Source organism: Amblyomma mixtum, chromosome 9 (assembly GCF_055824585.1).
Source record: "Amblyomma mixtum isolate Tamu chromosome 9, ASM5582458v1, whole genome shotgun sequence".
Taxonomy (NCBI): Eukaryota; Metazoa; Arthropoda; class Arachnida; order Ixodida; family Ixodidae; genus Amblyomma; species Amblyomma mixtum.
Window position 1 is genome coordinate 90334054 of NC_143020.1, and position 21141 is coordinate 90355194.

Consider the following 21141-nt stretch of genomic DNA (forward strand, 5'->3'; position numbering starts at 1 on the left):
CTTCTTTCGTAGCCATGTAAGCGTTAATACAAGTAGGTGAAAGGCCTGCCGTGGTGTTTGTATGATGGAATGGGTATTTCACTCTTCCTCCGCTCAGCCAGCGTTGAGTTTTTCTTATTAAGTGCGCCACTTCGCCCTTTCTGTTATCTTTTCCCTCATAGAAGCGATTTCAAGAGACACGCACGGATCCACACTGGCGAGCGGCCTTTCGTGTGCGGCGTGTGCGGGAAGGGTTTCAAACGGCGAGACGAACTCGTCGCCCATCGGGTGGTCCACACTAGGGAGAAACCGCACGAGTGCCCATACTGCAGTCGCGGTTTCAGCGACGCTGGCAGCCTCCGTCGTCACCGCAGAGAACAGCACCCTTCTAAAGACACGTCTAGGCCTTTTTGTTCCTACTGCAGAAAAACCTTTTCCGGGCAGGACAACTTTAACAGACACCTGCAGACGCACCCGCAGGTGGCACTCCCCATCAGCTGCCATGCCGCTCCGGAAGAGGTTCCCGCAACAGAGCCAAGCGCAGAACTACGAGCGTGGGAACTGCAGCCTCTGGTACCCTTTGCAGATGACGACCTGTGATCGCACAGGTCGTCATCCCGACCCCGACCTCCCCTCCTCGACCCCGACCTCCGACCCCGACGATCAGGAACTCGAATTCACTCCCGCTTACTCCTTTAAAGACATTGTTTTACATTATCAATCTGGCCATGGTCTTTATCCCCGCCCGTGTAAAGGTCTCTCAAAGGCGGAGGAGCGGCTTTTGCTTCGCCTGTATACCAATACTTTGCTGTGCCCGGCAGCTCTCAAACACTTCGACCCTTCTTTCCGGGCAGCTGTCCGCACTGTGCGGAGAAGTCTTCGGACATTTACCACATGGTGTGGGCCTGCCCCTCCAACCCTGCTATCCCCCCCTCACCCCAACCCATCCCGGGAGGACTGGGAGGCGACCCTGCTCGGCTGCTCTGACCTGCAGGCCCAACGGGCACTGGTCGCGCGAGCCCGGGCGGCGGCCGACGCCACTGGGGTCCCGAACTAGGGACCTCCACCTAGTACTTGTAAGGGCTGGCCCCCTCTGGGTCAGCTCATGCAATACCTCCAGTAGTGCATGTGTAAATAAATGTTTTCCACCACCACCTGTGATCGCACCGTGGTTCGATCGAACAAACTGAACCCCTACGCAACAAGCGGCAATTAATAAGCAGTGCTGAAGTAGGTTGGTTGCGAAGCCAACATGAACGAAATAAAGAAAAAAATATGCAGCGGCGGAGTGACGCCCCGCTATTTTCTTCGCTGGTATGGGGAGTAATTCTAGACCAATAGCAAGCGTATCGAAGTCCTACGCCTTTCGAGCGCTCTGCCTACTTTATGTACGACGCATGCACAGGCCTGAGGAAAAATGGGCAGACCACAAATACGGTACAGACAGCACTGTGAAGGAGCGTGCATGGTGTGCATATAAATGCACGGTGCACCCTTCATAATAGACACCTTTAGCACACTATGTACCGTTTTACCGCTAGCGTCACCGGAGTATCGGAAGCCCGCCAACCACCAATGCGCATGCTCAGGTCGCCTCGAATGCGCCAGGTACTGGGCAGACGCACGCACTCTGGCCGCATCGGGACCATTCAACGCGTGCTCACTGGCGGTTGGGGGAATCCCGGGACTCCGGTAATGGTAACGGTAACACGGTATACGGTATTCTACAGGTGTCTAATATGCTCGCTTGTACGCACGCGCATTTCTCTCGGGTGCGGCGTTTTCGAGAATTCAACCGCTAGGAGCCGCCTCTCACATCCAATATGGCAGGCTTTGGTGGAAAAGGAGTTTGCGCACGCGAGCGTTTTTATTAGTATTCCTGTAGTACAAATGTTTAGCTCGTCACACCTAAGTTGCAGGCATATCCTACCTGTTATTCTGCGCTATCAATCCGCGAAAGGCCGGTGTGGCGCAAAATGTTCGCGCTTTAAGCATTATCGCAAACTGAGAGCAACGGCGTGACAGTTATTTCTCGAGCACAGGCCTCGATATTCACAGAAGACGACAGCTCTGCACGAGACTCTGTCGAATATTCATTTCACTGAGTAGCTTTTTTACATGGGAATAACTAAACTACAATGAAACGGAAATCGTAGGTTGCTTCAGACGGCATGCAGAACCGACACGAAACTAAGTGCTAAACTATAAACAGAAAAGCACCCGGATAGGAGTAACTGGCTCGTGATGTAGCGCAATCCCGAAGGGGTGGTTAGCTACTCCTCAGAACAGGAGTATATAGTCTACTACTATGTTTGGGAGGTATTGGAGCAGTGCTAGAAGGAGTAAAGTGCTATCGTTCTCTAGAGAAGAGTTGATCTTTTAGTAAATGTTAAGCTCTCATGGGAATGAGCATGACAATAATAGAAGTGTTATATACTCCTTTGCAGCTGACTTTATAGTACATTTCAGGAGGGTGTGTTCTTGTTAAGTTCCTTTTACACGAAATTTTTGGAGCAGTTTGCCTTACTATAAGGTGGCATTTACGATTCCCAGAGCAGTAAACATTACTTGGTGAAGAAGCCAATTTTGAAATGCAGTACTCCTGTGGAAGCCTCATTTAGACTTTTGTGTTCAAGAATGAATGCGTCAGTAAAATTACAGTGTCGAATTTCAAACAGTAGTTTTATTGTGTACAAAAAATTGGAGCCAAGTGTCCGGCAAGTTCCTTTCGATGTTTGCAGAGAACCAACGCCTTGTCCCCCGTAGGAAAGAACAGTATTTCTTTGACCCGCGCTCTCTTTGGTTATCCGATTTGGAACACCCAACGAATGAAAATAGAGATGCCGCTGTTGCAAGCTTGCAAGGAGGGAGCCTTGAAAAACTTCGTTGTCAGCATGCAAGAATATCATGCTATCATTGGTTAGAAGGCACGACGGCAAAAGAGGCTCCTCCTGAAAGAATTATTAGAAATAGAAAGTCAGCGCGCATAAGCAATTACACCTGAAAGATTGGTGTATGAGGTGCTTCAAATCTAATCTAAGGGAAGTTTACACAAGGAATTCAGAGGACATTTATCTATAAGGTAGGCATTGTTGAAGTTTAAACATTTTTCAGGGCAAAACATTAGCAATAGTAGTACATAGTAGCTGATACACTAGTTAGTACATAGCTGAATCCTTTCGGATGACAGAGGCTAAACGGAGTTTTCAGGATACCACAAGTTGCACCGAAAACCGCTTTCGTAACTCTTAATGCAATACGGCAGAAGGAAATCCGCGTCGATCGAGAACATCTTCCCTAGAACACATAAAACTGCAAAAATAAAATATTCTCGCCGGGCCGTTTCTGCATTCGCACTGCCTTCGGTTGCTGGCCTGTACTGAGAGGATCATTGCGGCAGTTTTTTTTTCACTGGTAAGAAGGTTCCTCACGCGTTCCAGATACAAGATCAAAAGTGCTTCTTGAAATCGGAGTATGCAAAAAAAAAAACATTCTGTGCTGTGCACGGACGCAACGCACAGACGCTTTGCACACACGAAGCTTACACGCAATTTCCTTGCTGGAAGGAGCCCCAGCCGCACATTCTGAGGGCGCCGTCATTCTGTGTATGGGTGAAAAGCACGGCAAGGGCGATTAGCGCAGCAGTGGGAGCGGTACTCTTTTAAAGCGAAAGCTTTACTACTTGCACTTTCAGCCTTTGCCGTGGCGCGGCGATGCCACGATTGACCTTTAGTTGACCTCTGTGGGACGTCATGTGTGACGTCATGTGTGACATCACGCCAAAGAAAAGGGCGACCGACTCTCGCAGTCGCAATCCGCGGCGGTGCCACCACCGGCGCCTAACTTTTGCGCTCTCCGCTAGGAGCGCAACAGGTGCTTTGTGACGTCACGCCGAAGAGAAGGGCGACCGACTCGCGCCGTCGCAAGCCCCGGCGGTGCCACCACCGGCGGCTAACTCCTGCACTCTCCGCTAGGAGCGCGATTGTGGCATTACACTGAAGAGATTAGGCTCGACTCACGTCGCTAGAAAGCAGTATTCGCGATCGCGCGCCGTCCGTGTGCGACGGCGGTGCACATGAACGGCGGCCTGACTAGACTGGATTGTACTGGACTGGATTAGAATGGATTAGATTAGATTAGATTACATTCGATTACATTGAATTACATTGAATTGGATTGCATTGGTTTGAATTGTATAACAGATGCATCGCCACAAGTCTAACCACAAGTACCACCACCAGCTGCACTACCAGCTGAACCATGGCGTAGGTACGGATATTGCTGTCGCAATTACCGGGCTTAATCAAGCTAAGCCAGAGCGAATTTTTGTAATTTATATGGCACGCCTGTAAATAGAAAGCTAGCACCGTACTCCACCGCCTCCATATCCCACCCCAAACCTGTATTCTGTGCTGCTTTGCCGTTACATTATCAGCCAGAGTTGAAAAGAAAACATTCTACACAAGTGTGTCTGTTTGGGGGAAGTATTCAAGGTAGAAGGAACGCCAACCAAAAAATAAAAAAACGAAAAAAATGAAAAACGCTACGGGATACGTTGACAGGATGGCGGCGTCCAGCTCACCCGCTTTGGAATAAATACATGTCACCGCTGGATTCCTCGACGCGATTGCTCGCGAAAATGGTAGCGGTTCGCTTTTATTTCGCACGGCTTGCCCACGCGTAGAGGAATAACTGATAACTAACGCCTGTTTTTCAGATAATTTGGCAATTTTCAAGCTCTTTTGCCTAACTAAGTGGCGTGTGTATACCTCGCAAGAACGACACCTGGTGAAGCAGTTGTCTAGCTTTCAGTCACTTGTTACATTTTCATCAATTTGCAGTTTTTCTTCTTGAAACGAAAAAAGGCACGCAATGCACGCAGCCTAGCTATCAGTAATTACGGATGAAAATTTCTTCAAGACAGCGTTGATGTGCTTTCTCGTCTTGTCTCTAGATGGCGCTGCCGTTTACGCGTGCCATTTTAGTTTCCCCTTCAAGTGGAGATATGAGGAAACATTTGATGATGATGAAATCGGATTTCTTGATGGATTGATGGTTCGGACTCGCAAACAATCACATTACTCGACGGCGGGAGAAGAAGGTTAACTATTTATTAACACATGAAGCAAGAAGAAGAAACACGCAAGGAGGAAAGTATTTACAACATTACTGAACCGTTGATTACACGACATCAGCCCCCTTAACCAGGAGCGTTTCATTTTTTAGCCTTCTGTCTCCGCCCTAGACAGGGACAGCAACCAATAATAAAACAGGCGACACTTCTCTCCAATCAATGCCCAAGGAAAGGGATAATACAGTTTCCGTCAGGCAATCAAAAACTGGGGAGAGTATGCCATCCACTCAAACACTTGGGAAAGGAGAGCTTCCGAGGACGCACACAAACAGCACTGAACTCGCTGCACTCCGATTTTCTGCCCCCCCCCCCCGCTTCCCCCCCCCCCCCCCCCCCGCGCACGTGCACACGGGACACACGCATGCCACGGGAACAATCACTGAAGGTGATGGTGGTAGTGGTTTATTTAAAGATAAAAAAGTGAAGCAAAAGAGTGTTGCCGGCCGCGGCAATTGCTGTCTAATATCTTAAGCACCCGAGCTGCAGCCGGCGGAAATGAAAGGGAAAGGGAGAGGATAGTGAGGAGAAGTAAAAATTCGCTGCGGCTTAGCTTGGTTAAGCCCGTTAACTGCGAAAACAATATCCGTACCTACGCCATGGTACAGCTGGTAGTGTAGCTGGTGGTGGTGCTTGTGGTTAGACTTGTGGTGATGCATCGGTTATACAATCCAATACAATCCAATCCAATCCAAATCAATCCAGTCCATTCCAATTCAATCCACTCCAATCCAATTCAATCCACTGCAATCCAATCGACTCCTATCCAATCCAATGTAATGTAATCTAACCAAACCTATTCTAATCTAATCGAATCGAATCCAATCGAATCCAATCCAGTCCAGTCCTGTCAAATCCAATCTAACCTAATCCAATCTAATGCAATCAACGTGAAATGAAGGTCAATGGTGGTCACCGCCGCGGCACGACAAAGGCGTGAAAGTGCAACTAGTATTGCTTTCGCAATAATAGAGGGGAGCGAACGCAAGAAACGAGAGGGGAGAGTTTTGTACACTATTTAAAAATTACAAAAGTAATCAAGTTCGTGCCGCTCGCGGCCTAATGTCTAAGCATTGTCCGAAATTAAGTGCGCGCTAGCGGCCACTGCGCACAATCACTTACAAAAGAAGTAAACTCTATGTACATAGCAGCGCGCACGTATATAGCGTCCTGTCTCGTACTAATCGCTGGCGCGGCACAATGCACTAGCGGCCGGGGTGGGCCGCCCGGCCGCGTATACCGCCCGAGGAAGCACACACGGAGCGTTCGTGTCACGCGTGCACTACCTGGCGAAGAGCAAGCGGGATGTCAAGCCCGCCTGCTCGATGAACGCACAGAGGCTCACCATTGTTCTGTCACGGGTGCGCGCACTGCCGCGCGGCCACAAGAGCGCTTCGAGACTGTCCGGGATGATTCCCAGCGCCCTGTAGGCCGCGAGCATCTCGCGACGCGGCACTGCAGAAGAGGTACAGCTAAGGAGCATTTGCTCCAATATCTCCACTGCGCCGCAGTCAGAGGACGCGTCGCTCGGTGAAGGTCCGTGGCGCACCCGTCTTTCGCCGAGCCACACGCAGCCGACGCGCACTCGGATGATCATCGCCCGCTGGAGGCGCGACAGTGAGCGCGCGTCTAAAGCCCGCGCGCCGACGAGAGAAATGCGCTCTCCTCGCGCGATGCGAGGGTCCGGGTGTTGCTGACGGAGGTGGCCGTAGATCACCGCACGCACGTCTTCCAGGGCGAGCGGTTCGTCGCTGGGAGGAAGCTGATGTGCGGCGGTGGCGAGCTCGCCGGCTTGCTCGTTGCCGCGGATGCCGCAGTGACCGGGCGCCCACTGCACGCGAATACTGCATCTGCGCTCCGCGAGGCGCTCAATGCGCTCGCGTAACGCGCAAAGCAACGGGGTACCACTTCCGGGAGTCTACAGGCGGCTAAGGGCGGCACGGGAATCACACAGCAGAGCACACCTGGGTGGTGGCGGAGTAAGGGTGAGCACCAGGTCCAAGCCCAGGCGAAGACGCAGTAGCTCCGCCGTGGTCGAAGAGCCCAGGTAAGCCACTCTTTGCTGGCGGTGCAGCTGCAGGGCGGAGATGGCGGCCGCTGCGGCGAGCGAGCAGTTTTCGCTCAGCACGGAGCCGTCAGTGAACACAAGCAGATGATAGCGCAGTTGCTCGTAGATGACGGCTCCGGCTAGCTGCTGCACCACACGTAGGGGTGTGCTGCGTTTTCCCGCGATGCCGACGATCTCTCGCTGTACCTCCGTCGTGAGGGGCCAGGGGGAGCAGAGGCCGTGTAGGGGGCGTGGCGCGCGTCAGCTGGTCATATTCCTGCAGTGCCGCGCCCATTCTTGAGCGCGGGTATTGACGTAGGCGCTGCAGGAGTTCCCCGCCGTCTGGTCCGCGGTGAAGGCGGTCGATGTGGTGCAGCGAGCGCTGCGTGGCCTCAAACTGCAGCGGCCACGCGCCCGCCTCGGCCAGTGTCGCCTCGCATTGCGAGTTTCCGGGTAGAGGGAGGGAAGTCCGCAGCGCTTTGCGATGCTGCACCTCCAGTGCCTTCCATGATGGTTTGCGCACCGTGACGAGGGGCAGCGCGTAGAGTATCGCCCTTAAGGCTGCGGCGTTGTAGAGGCGCAGCGCAGCTTGCTGACAAATCTCCTGGCCCCGGGCGGTGAGCTTGTGCACGGTGGCTGTAGTCCTCTTCATCTGCTGGCAGGCCCTGGTCGCCGCGGGGCGGAAGGAGAGGCGCTGGTCGATTTCCAGGCCGAGGTACCGCACGGAGCTCTTCCACGGCAGCGGCGTCCCAGCCAACGTCAGCGGCGCCAGGCGGGCGCATCTGCGGGCTCCGCAGGCCATGGCTGCAGACTTCTACGCGCAAAGCGCCAGGCCGAGGACCCGCAACCGGTCGCCGATAGCGTCAAGGGACCCCTGGAGGCAGTCTCTCACGCGGCAAGCCTCGCCCGGAGGTCCCAAGCACCACAGAGCGATGTCGTCCGCGTATATGGAGATGTACACGCGGTGCCGGTTGCCTGTGGGCAGACAGCCCGGCACCGCCGACATCGCCACATTGAACGGGAACGCAGACAACACCGACCCCTGCGGCACGCCTATATCCACCGGGCGGGGCTGAGAGAGAGCCGCTCCCACGCGCACGCGAATAGTGCGCGCGTTGAGGAACCCCTGCACATAACCCAACAGACGACCGGCCACGCCCGCCTCTTCCAGCCTCGCGAGAATTACCGCATGGTGGGCGTTGTGGAACGCACTCGACACGTCGAGAAGCAAGAGAAGTGCTACCTGCCGCGCCGCCACGGCGTGCTCGAGTGCGGAGACAACGTCCGCGATTGAATCTGCCGCGCAGCGCATTCCGCGAAACCCTGTCTGACGCTCGCCGAACAAGTCCGCCTCCGCGGCCCGCGCATGCAGGCGTTGGAGCGCCATATGCTCCATCAGGTTGCATGCCGCCAACGTTAGCGCCACTGGCCGGTATCCGCTGAGCTCCGTGGGTGGGCGGCCTGGCTTCGGTATCGGGCAGACGACCGCTGTGCGCCACTCCTCAGGTAGCACCCCGTGTTCCCACACCAGGCTGAGCTGCCGCAGGAGGACTTGACGTTGCTCCGCGTCCAGGTTGCGCAGCATCTGGTAGGTAACCCCGACTGGCCCGGGAGCTGAGCGGCGGGTGCAGTGGCGCAGCGCGTCGTTCAGTTCCGCCGCTGTGAAGAGCGCGTTGCACGGGCCGTCATCGGGAGCGGGGAAAGAGACCCTGGCCTCGAAACTGGGGCCCGATGTCGGCACTGCACTGCTCGCGGGGCGCTGTGGCGCAAATCGGTCAGCAAGCTGCTCAGCCAGCTGTTGGTTTGTTTGCCCGGTCGAGATGGCGAGAGCGGCCAGGGGATGAGGGTTCGCCTGAGGTGTAGTGATGCGCCGCAGGGTGGTGAAGAGCCGCCGCGAGCTGCGATCCTTCTCCATCGTGTTGCAGAGCGAAGCCCACTGCCGTCGATAGAGCTTGTTGGAGTGACGTCTTGCCGCTGTGTCTAGCCGATTGTAGACGTTCCAGTATTCTGCCTTGTCCGTCCGTCGCGCCCTGCGCTCCGCCTTGTCCTTTTGTCGCGCAGATCGAGCAGCTTATTGTCAGGTGTTGGCTGATCTGCCCGCACCTCTGCGCGACGCGTGGCTGCGACTATGTAAAAAAAGGAAAGCTGACGCTGAGGGGTCCAGCGTCCAGCGGCAACCACAGCCCAACCATGGGCCCCCTCCAAGCATCGGACGCTCACAGACCCATCGGCGCCGCATCGCGCACCGATCGTCCACCGTAAACCCGCGTCCCCACAGAAATCCGCAGGGAAGCGAGAAGGCTACAAAAAAAAAATGGCTGAGGCTTAACTTGGTTAAGCCTGGAGAATGCGAAGCATCATCGTGTCGCGTAATTTGGAGGCGCACAACCACAGCGACGGCGCGAGGTGGGCCCCCGTTTCTCCACTGTCGTGACGTCATCAAGTCACGTGGTGTGACATCATGTATCACGTGATTTGGAGGCGCACAACCACAGCGACGGCGCGAGGTGGGCCTCCGTTTCTCCACTGCCGTGACGTCATTGTGTCACGTGGTGTGACGTCATGTATCACGTGATTTGGAGGCGCATAATCACGGTGAAGGGCTGAAATGGTAGCTAAAGTAGTATGCTTCGCATAAAAATTAGCAGAGGCATAGCTTGGTTAAGCCCGGAAATTGCGGAAGCAATGTGAGATGCTTTCTCCTTCTGTTTCCCTGTAGACGGCATGGTTGCATACAGTAGGAAACCTCCGCCGTGACTACCGCCGCTCTACACGGACGGCACCCAGATCAAGAGATGTTGAACGCATTCGCCTGGCTGCATAATATGCACTCCGTTTAGCTAAACGTTGTTCCCGCTCTTCATCCGCTTCTTGCGCACGCCGGCGCTTCTTAGCTGCAGCACATCGTTGCAGCTTCACCTTATACACATCATCCGACATATCGTGGAGGATTCGCTGGGACAACTGCGACGAGCCGAGTTGGGGGGCCGCTTTTCAACAGCCGGTATGACGTCACACATAGGTCACGCTAAAGGTCAATGGTGTATTCTCCGGGACGGCGGCCAAGAGCGGAAACCTCGAGCAGTATTGCTTTCGCAATAAAAAACATCCACTGGCCACAAACACTACGACCGCAGGCATTAAAACACTGCACTGCAGAACGCTGCGCGCTAGAAAGTATCTGTGGTGGGGAGGCAAACCGGCGACAGAACGAGCGTTCTGGCGACGATGCCGCCAGCAACAATAGAGCAGCCACCGACATGCGTCGCGTCGTGCGTCCGTCGTGCGTCCGCGGTTCCATGAATTCGGTAACGCTTCAACCGGGGACAGGTGTAGATGTTAAAGTCTCGCTCCGAGCACTGTGCTGGAGGCTCGATGACACATCGGAAAGTTCAGCAAACTTTACAGTGCCCCTGAGGGGCACTACAGCACGGCCAGCTAAAAGCGACTCCGAAAGTCAACACGCTGCTCGGCCGTTTCGGCCGAGATACCCGAAACCCAAGCCTCTTTACCCTCGGAGCGCCAAACACCCGTCTTCCCGGCAAGCGCGACGCAGTTTTGTGGGTCAATCTACCATGCCATCTCAAGCTGACGCTCGCGAGCGCGTCTCTCTCGGCCGGCGTGGCTCCGTCCAGAATCACGTGACGCCCCCTCCTGTTCTCACTGGCCCTCTGTCGGAGCCCTCTCCCGGCGCGGCGTCGGCGTTTTTTTCTGTTTCGCCAGAACCCGACAATTTACCAGAAACGTCCACTACGGCGGCAAAAAAAACGCTTCCGATGCCGTCGAGGCCGACGAATCGCCCGCAAAAATGCTCCATGCCGGCCACGCTTTACGCCAAGCTCATGTGGCGCCACTATCGCTACGTTCGGTTTCGCGCAAATAACAAAAATGTTTTATAAACCCTAACTAAATGTTAAATACACTTTTCTTGCAGTCATAAGGTGCGTTCCCAGTTGTCCAAAAATCCGGCGTGCGAAGCGGATTCGCTCGCCGCGGAAGCGAGGACCTGTTCTCATCTATCGACGCCCGGGCGAGGTGGAACTGCCGCGCCGCTGCTGTTTCTCGCTTTTGCAGACCACGTTGCCGCTCGCGGCGTTCCGATCACAGAGGCATACTACTGTCGATCAATATTGACGCGCAGACGTCACTGAAGCTCAGAGAACGACGAGGAATAAGTCCACGCGTCGACGCGTATTTTCACTTCCATGGGTCGAATTTGCGGCTATTTTGTCTGCGACTGAAACTATTTATGTACGTAAACCTAAAAACCGAAATAAAAGCGAAAGCGATGCCGCCACGTGACTGCCTGAAAAGCACTCTAACCGTCAATTGACTCCTGTTACTCTAGAGGGTGAGTTCAAAATAAACGCGGGAACAGTTGCGTTTAACCCGGTTTAATAGGAAACTTGGCCGCACAGGCCAATAATTTGAGGTTTCTAAAAATTCTCGGAGCCTGTAGATCGTTTTCCGCTAGTAAAAAGACGAGCTCAGATTCCTCTTCAGTGCACTCTTAAGTCTCCTTACGTGCCGAAATGCGAAAGCAATCTGCTAACCGGCATTAGGGCAATCTGCTGGACTTGCGCCGTACATTGCTAGGCGGGACTACAGTGGGTACCGCATGACGGCGCTACGACTGCACGCCAAGCAAGGAGGAAATTTAGCGGAAACGGACGACATTTGTTACTCGCTTGGTTGCAACATCTGTAATTAACATACTCAAAATTGCTCATGCTGGCATAAGTACATATCTCGAAGATACGTTTTTGAGAACTCTGCATTGACTAGATCGATGCGCCTTTATTCAGCTTCAAACGTCGAAGTGTCCCGGCGGAAACTTGCATAACCTAAAGTATATTGAATACCATGCAGGAAATATTAATGCGTCGTGGCGGAGTAGCAGCGTCCCCGTCTCGGACGCAGGCGACTGGATGTGATTATCACCTAGACCCCAATATCTTTTCTTATCATCTTAATTATCATACAAGTGCGGACACTCTTGCGAACACCCTTTGCCTAAAACATCCGTCCACGCCATACTAGAGCAAAGAAAGATTTTCGCCTTAATAGAGATATGCTGATTAAACAGCTCGGGCGCGCTAACTTACTCGCTTGCCCACAAACCCTGTAACCTCAAAAGTGAAGAGGTTCCTGGCGGCTCACAGGCCACCGTATTATGGCGGGGGCAATGGGCGCTTATCCCCACAACATGCACGCTCCATTAATTTGTGCTGTGAAGCAGATCTGACACCGTTTCCGCGGTCGGTGCACTTTTCCTCACGCCTGTACATCCGTCATATGCTCAAGCGGCTGAGTGCTCCGACGGCGCAGGGCTTTGACTTGTTTTCAGCTCGTCTGCAATTGAAATCAAATCAAATCAAATTTATTTTTCAACAAGTGGATGATCGCCTGGTCCAAAAGGTGTACAAACAGCTTGACAAAGGCCCAGGAAACCAGTAGACAACATTGCAGGAGCAAACAGCAAATTCCAGAAGTTCGACATCCAAAAGCGTTATACAATGCATACGTCACTGTAGCACGATATGAAAACAAAACAAAAAGTTGATCAATAATAAAATAGTGGTAAAAGCTCAAGGAGGCAGACAGTTTGTAAATGCGAGTATAGTATTTAAAGTAAGAACATATGTATAGATAGATTATATTAGCACGAAATAGGTTCTCAATTGCTTAGGACTAAAACCAACAGTGTCTTTATATTTGTTGAGAAAAACGGGAAGATTATGAGCCAAGGATCGCAATTTGTAGTCTGTTCTAAAATGCGTCTGTTCTAATAAATTACTAACCCGTACCCGTGAAAACAATATCAGGCGTTCACCTCACTGTTTGTTGTAGGCTTTTCTTTATTGCGTGTATATCGGCTTTGAAACCAACGCATTCCCGCACTGCCTTTTTCGTGGGTGGCCTTACATCTGCTTCTTTGCTAATCGCTGCATTAAGGGTAGGGATTTTTTTCCGGAGCCGTGGTGAAAGCCCACGCGCATGGTGTCACAGATTTGTGAAGCTAAATAAGCTCTTCACACTGTCCGCCCAGTACAGAGGCTACCGGCGGCTGCACTTCCCACTGTAGTGCTTGTTCGCTTGTTTGTGGTGCGGGAATCTGTACCGGAGGCGAATGCAACCCTCAGACTCTGGGGTCCTTAGGGTCTCTTCTGCAGGTGCGTCTGCAGGTGTTTGTCAAGGCTGTCCTTCCTTCCACCGTGCTGCACTGTGCAGTGAGTGTTCTGGCTCCAACCACGGATGAAGGGAAGCCCGCAGTCGACGCACTTGAACGGCTCCTCCCCTGAGTGGACCAGCTGGAGGTCGAAGAGATGAGTCCGCTGTGTGAACCTTCTCCCGCATTCTTGGCACATAAAAGCCCACTTGCTCGTGTGGGTCCGTTTAGGTCCGTTGAAATCGCCTGTGTGGGGGAAAAGAGAACAGAATGACGAGGTGTGGCACACTGAGCGAGACTGCCTGATAGCAGGCTCAGAGGAGGGAAATAACCATTGCAGTACACAAACGCCACATGCGGCCATTCAGTTGCATGTAGCAGCGTTTACAGGGCTGCGAAAGAAGCGCACTGCAGCCAGTCGGAACTGCGGCCACTTCGACGAGCGAGCATATAAATTTTTGATCGGCCATTTTTCTTTGCATTATATCTGAGAGAAAAATAACTTAAAAAGACACACGCATGTGTAGGTGTTTGGAAAAAGGAGAAATAGGTTGCCCGCGAAAGTTCTTTGCCAGGCATTGGGAGTTGGCAGCGATAGAGAATGCGAAGATGTGAACACTCTAGTCAAAGAATTTGCCGACTCGCTTCCACTCGCAGCGACTGTAATGGTGCCCCTCGGTGTCGCACCTGCAACTACACGCGCATATACACAACTTCCGCTTCTGGACTCAGCGATTTCTGATTTCACGTCGGATATTCCTACTCGAATGGCTTGATGCCTCCGTAACGGCGCAAACCATCGCATCCGTTTAATCGCTGCGTTGAACACTTCTTCCTTCTGAAGAAGGTCAGAAGGCACGACAGCTTCCCCATGGGGTGCGGCGACATGCAATCTGTTGTAATTGCACATTTGCATCTTGAATGAACAGCAGACTAAGTTATCGCACTCCTTTTTTATTGCGAAAGCAATACTACTTGCTGTATCACGCCTTTGCCGTGCGGCGGCGGTGACCACCGTTGACCTTCATTTGACCTTGATTGCATTAGGTTGGATTAGATTGGATTAGATTGAATTAGATTAGACTGGATCGGAGTGGACTGGATTGGATTGGATTGAATTAGATTATATTACATTAAATTGGATTGGATAACCGATGCATCACCACGAGTCTAACCACAAACACCACCACCAGCTACACTACCAGCTGAACCATGGCGTAGGTACGGATAGTGCTTTCGCAATTACCTGGCTTAACCAAGCTAAGCCTCAGGGAATTTTTTGCGTAGAGAAGCGAAGTGCTTGGAAACGCTGTATTTATATGAAGTCGTGTGGCCAAAGAGCGCCAAACACTGGCCGATGTCCGCTTCGGTCTAAAGCTACCACTGTTGGCGATCTATGCGAAAAATGAATAGCAAAGCTTATCGCAGAGTCAATCTTTGGCTTAATTGCGATCGCTGGAGTAAGGAGAGAAGGCGCAGCGGCACCTTCCGCGCGGACCAGGCTCATTCTCGCTCTCCCGGTGCTGTTCGAGGCGATCTTTCCCAAAGGACAGTTCGTTGAATGTGCCACAGGCGAACACAATCGGTGAAGTGGGTGAATTGTTTCCATCCTCGGAGGGCGAACCAAGCTGAGAACTAACATCTTCCAAACAAATAATTTTAACTCTCCTATCGCAGCCCGCACTGTTAATCATCAGTCACCACTGGCACAGAATATATCTGCAACAAAAAGCGCAACTGTCTCTGCGACTTCCTCTTTGCACTTTTTATACTTTTTGATGTTGCTTCTACCATTTACTATCACAACTGCGCACGTAAACGCGAAAAAAAGAATGGTGTACGGTCGACGTGCTTCGCCATATCTGTGGTTTGCTCTTCATCATTTTCGTGTTTGTCACTTTGAGTTCAATAATTCTTTTTCCTTCATAAACATTTTGTGTTGTTTGATATCGTATTATCGATTACATTGTCAAGTAGCCAGCACTGCTGTACGGGCTGGGTTCTCCAAAGTGTAGTGGAAACAAAATTCAATTTAAAAAAATATACTGTCTGCACAAAGTTTTATCTTACAGTCTATTCAGACTCACAAGCCACTATACACCACATACAGAAACGCACCCTAACCCCTTCTCTTCAACAGGAGATTGAACGAGCGGTCTCCGCATTGTAGCCTTCCATCGTTTTCCTCCGCTGGGTCCCTGGGCATTCAGGGATTGACGGCAATGAGCTGGCTCATCAGCTCACCCATGACACACTTTTCCGGGCACCGTTGATCCCCTGGCCCAAGCCCTCGGATGACGGTGGGAGACTCACCCTTCGCCGCACCATAAAAGAGGTCTACCTCGAGCTCCGCCTCGACAAACGCCTTTACCGTCCCCCTCATCCATCACTCACAGTGCCGGAGGCTCGCCTTCTTCGGCACGTTCAAATGAATGCAATCATCACCCCGTCTCGCCTCTTTCTCTATCGCTATCGATCGGACCCTTCCTGTCCCAACTGCCCCTGTAATCTATGCGGACCTTGCTCATTGCCTCTTCTATTGCCCGGCTGCTCAGCAGTCGGGTTCCTACCCTAAACCTTCTTTATCCATCACCACCTGGCTCGACTGGCTTGGCGCTGAAGGGGAGGACGAACAGCGACTTCTGGTCGCCCAGGCGGTCCACATGCTCGGCCTGTAAATTTTGGCCGAATAAACGTCTTCTACTACTACTACTACTTATCTTTTATTCCTACGTATTACTTTTGTAATGACTAGGTCATGCGGTTTACGGAAACAAGACGGAAATGTTTTGATAGAGTCCATATTATCAGCATACTGATTAAAGTGCTAACGATCTTTTGACCTTAGTTGTCAAGGAAGTAGGCACGATTAGAAACAGACATTTCGCTACTAAGCCTCTGGGACATGAAGATTATTATATTCTTGTTTAACTGACACAAGCCCAATGCCCACTGCTGGTTTCGTGCGCACTTCAAAATTACAGATATACAGCACGCATCTATTATATTCTAATTGTCTGTTTAGGTCATACCAAAAATGAAATTAACCATTGATGTTAAATAACAAAACCGACGTTTTGACTGAGTTCCCAGGGCTTTAACATAGAACAATCACGAACAACATCACTTTCAATCTCTTTTTCATAGCTTTCTCACTGATATAGGCTCTAGAATATTCGAAGTTGATATGCATGGAATTGGTTCTTTTTTTGTCTGAGAAATATGCAGACATTGCCAAAAATAAATGAATTTAATAATCAGGCGGACATTGGCACGTGGCTATGTTACCGCACAGACGCACATGCTGACGGCTGGCAAAAAGCTGATGGGGATCAGAAGTGCAAGATGCCGGGCTAGTTGATATTGCATAATCAAATAAAACAGCGCAAGGAACCGGACGAAACACGACGGAGCAAAACACAGATACGGGCGCTGAATAACAACTGAAATTTTATTTCGATGCAGGACACAAATGTAAGGTACAAGGAGGGGGGTGTTGGGGAGAGCTGATGGGGAGCCAAAACTAGTTACTGACTTTACCTGCGGCGTCAAACTGCAGAAGAAACAGTGCGGCAACCATAGCAACAAGCATGCACTTTGTTCGCGGGAGATGAGAATGAAGGTCCCTCTCGACAGCGTTCACTTTACAGCCAGTAAACAGGTGTCAAGGTAAGAAGACTCACGTCCAACGGAAGTGATAAGGGCGCGTACCGGCGGCGATAAAGAGAGGCCATAAGCACAGAAGCGAATCATGTGTGTCACGGCAAACTATCACAGGGGATATTTTGCTTTATAAGAAACAATTCACCTCCCGACTTTGTTATCACAACCACTGGGAATATATTTTTCTTTAGAAAAAGAAACTGATTTCGAGGGCTACAGTCAGTGGCGGGACGTTCTACAGTGTCCCGTACGCCAGCTCGGTAGTTCTTTGCAGGAGCAGACGGTGGCAGTCTTGCGCTGCCGAATACACTAGCAGAAAAAATGTTTCTCCAAGAGGTCCTGTGATTATTGCGGAGTGAAACGCGCTTGAAATGTCTCATGCTGCACTTCCTGCTCTTATCTTTGTCCGCGGTTATGTCTGGCACACAGAAATCACATTTTAAAGGGAGTAGAAAAAATGAGCGCCCTCGTCTTTTTAATGTTTTTCCGCGGCCTTGGTATAACAGTTGCCACTGATCAGAGGTGCACGGACGTGCTTTACCGCGCGCTAAAAAGCATCCAATTCCACTTTCTTCCACTGGCTTCGTAAAACGTACTTTAACTGATTTATTGCCGCCTATACAAAAGATCGCCGTTGTGCGTTCAGTATCTTTACCATATGGCTATCACGGGAGCACAGTTTCTATCAAATCAGCCGAGAAAAAGCCTTCTACGAGACAACAGATAAGCCGCCAGAAACCGGTCTTCATTTCAGTAGCCGCAGGCTAATTCCGCGCGCGAGCTGCTTGGTTAGTCAGTCTCTACCGGAAGATGCTTAAGTGGCACCTCTTTGGCCGTAGGTTCTGCATGATGTCTTAAGCAACCTATCGCTTCCGTTTGACTGAAGTTTTTCCCGAGTGACAATGCTACTACAGAGCTATAGTTTGCGATGTGACATACTATTTGAACATTTTATGCCACACCAGATTTTTAGGGATTAGTCGCGCAGAATCACCAGCAGGATGTGCGTGCAAAACCGTCTCGTGCTAGCGATTTGCTATAGAAGTATGCTGATAAAACGGCTCGCACGCGCTGACTCGCTCGCCCACGAAGCCTACCACAGCGGAAGTGAGAGGCGCGGTTCCGTGCGTCTTAATTCTCGCAAAAGCCTCACGCGAGAGAAACGCGTGTGCGAACAGGCCAGCATATAATGCAGTGTGCACTGCGCGTTTGTCTAGACAGCGCTCTGCCCGCTCTGTCACAGTGTGCTGTCAGTGATACTGGCACCGTTCTTGTGGTCTAGCCATTTTACCTCAGGCCTGTACATGCGTCATACACATAGGCGGCAAAGTGCTCCAACGGCGCAGGGCTTCGACTTGCTTTCTGTTCCTCTTGAATTACTCCCTGTAGGTCCCACAGTGGTGGCTCAGTGGTTACGGCGCTCGGCTGGTGACCCGAAAGACGCGGGTTCGATCCCAACCGAACCGTCCGAATTTCGATGAAGGCGAAATTCTAGAGGCTCGTATGCTGAGCTATGTCAGTGCACGTTAAAAAACCTCAGGTTATCAAAATTTCCGGAGCCCTTCAATACGACGTCCCTCATAGCCTGATTTGCCTTTGGGACGTTAAACCCCAATAAACCATCCATCGTATACGAGCGAAGAAAATACCAGAGCTTCACTCCGTTGTTTGCTGCGTTTTATTTTATTTCGTTCACTATAACTTTAAGTAGCACTATCTTTTTTCGGAGGTTCCCATGCGCTGGCTTCTTCGTTGCTGGTCGTTGCGTTTCCTTTTTTTCTGTGGAACCGATGAGCAAGCGCACGTGTATGGCGTCACTGATCCTGGATGGCATACAAGCGCATATCACAGTGCGCCGTCTGCAGAGCCTACCGGAGGCTGCACTTCCCACTCTCCTACTTCTTCGCTTGGCTCTGGTGCGGGGAACCTCTTCCGGAGCGGCATGCGAGCTGGCGTGGGATCTCTCCTCGGGACGCGTTTTCCTTTCCGCAGTGACGACAAACTAATGAGCTAGACGTGCCACATAAAGTGTGCTGCTGTGTGCGGTGACGACTGAGGTGTGCGGCTTCACCCCTAAGTGAACCAGCTGGTGGACGAGGAGATGGTCTCGCCGTTTGAATTTCCGGCCGCATTGGTCGCCCAGGAAAAGCCGCTCGCGAGTGTGGGTCAGGGCATGCCTGCTTAAATGGCCTCTGTAAGGGAAAAGAGAACAGAATGAGGAGAAGTAGCACAGTCGGGAAGACAGCCTCATAGCCGGCTCAGAGGAGGAAGAGGAACCGCTCCATAAACACACGAGACCTTTCACCTATGCGTAGCAGCGTTGATATGGAGCGAAAGAAGCGTATACTGCAGCCAGTTGGCCCAGCGGACACTGCCATGACGCAGGATAATGAAGCCCTGATCAGCGCTTAAAAATTCGTCTCTTCTCCTACAATACTACTGAAGAAGCGTAGCTTGTTGGGCCAGTTGGTGCACGGTATGAGAAAGCCAGCGAAAAGGAAGCATTCACAAGGAGAAGTACAGAGGACAACGCTCCCCAGCGTTGTCCTGTGTATTTCTCCTCTTTGTGAATGCCTCCTTTTCGCTGGTTTTCTCATACTCTTACAATACATATCAGATAAAATTACAAAATAAGTCACACGCATCTATTGGTCTTAGAAACCGCTGAAATATGTCGGGCGCTTGAGTTCTTTGCCAAGCCATTGGACTTAGCAGCGAAGGGGAACGCGAACACACGAACGCCGATTAGCTGATTAGCTTCCATGCGCAGCGGTGCTAGTGCCGAGTACCTGGTCGGGGGAAATTTTGTACCCAGTAGAAAGCAGGTGGGTACCCGGCGTTATCGGGGTTCGAACGCGAGGCGGAAGCGAGGAGGATGCTCTACTACAAAGCCACCGCTTCGGCCAAGGAGATAACTCGGCTGGGTGACGTAACCACTCGCATACATTTAGGGCAAACAGCTTCTGGTGGTGTGTGCATGGTCAAAACGAAATAATTAGGACAGAGTATCCCGCCTGTCTGAGGACGGCCAAAATAGGCCCAGGTGTGTGTTGCCTCCGGTCACCTAGCTCCGATCGGTTGATGCAACAGCTTTTCAAGGTCGCCACACAAAGACATGAAAATCGCTTTATCCGTACCCACTACTACGCGCCCCGTGTCTTCCGTTCGATGAATTCACTCCTCGCCGTCAGCGCCCGCGTCGTGATTTCTGCGCGAGCTCCGAACCCGAGACCTCCGCTGCCGGTCGAGGACTCGGGTGGACCTTCATGGAAGACCTCGTTGACGTGGCTCACGGCGTTGTGCACCTCGGGCGGGTTCTAGGACGAAGATGTGGCCGCAGCGGCCTGAGTACCATGGTCCTGCGAAGACATCGAGGCCGGCGGCGCGCCGTGCGGCTTGGCGAGGCTTACGGGCGTCGCGTAGTACGGCTCCTTCACCGCCGTCAGCGGCATGTAGCTTAGGTCTTCGTTGGGGTCGGCGCCCGGATTCTCGAGCACCTTGATCTCCGGCACGTCCAGGTCGTGGTTGTCCAGGCACCGTGTGGCCGAGCTGGAGCCACTGCGCACGTCATCGTCGCAGTCCTTGTAGTTGAGCACCGGGTTGAGGTGGCCGATGGTGGAGTTAGCGTTGATCATGTCGTAGCCCTTGGCATTCGAGCAGAAGCGCTTGAACACCACGCACAGCCCGATGAGCGATATACTGATGCCCACGAAGAGCACAATGCCTAGGATGATTCTGAAGATCATGGCGTCGGCTGCTTGTGCTATAGCGCTGCGGTCAACAGCAGGAATGGTGTACCTTATCTGGCAAGGGTAGAACGGATTCGATTCCATGCGCAGTTACACTAGTGGTGCCCCTGTGTGTAGCACCCGGGCACCACTTCACTACTTTCCTTTCTGAGTGCGATTTCCGGTTCCTTCTGGGATCTCCCCATTAGTGCTGGTCGATGCGTCTCAGTAACGATGCGAACCATCGCAGCCGTATAAACACAGGTCCAATCGTTTGTTCCTTTTGAAGAAAGACGATAGCCCCTACAGCTTCACTGTGGAAAACGGTTACATGAAATCAGATTTAACAGCGCGTTTCCCTCGCGAACGAAAGGATGACTAAGTTATCAGACGCCTCCACTTGCTTGGGCAATCGAAATGCTTG

The 21141-nt window shown here is 51.9% G+C and overlaps 1 pseudogene; it reads right to left on the reverse strand.

Annotated features, from left to right (window-relative positions):
- Positions 1-20163: 20163 nt before the first annotated feature.
- Positions 20164-20735, reverse strand: LOC149330077 (uncharacterized; annotated as a pseudogene).
- Positions 20736-21141: the final 406 nt, after the last annotated feature.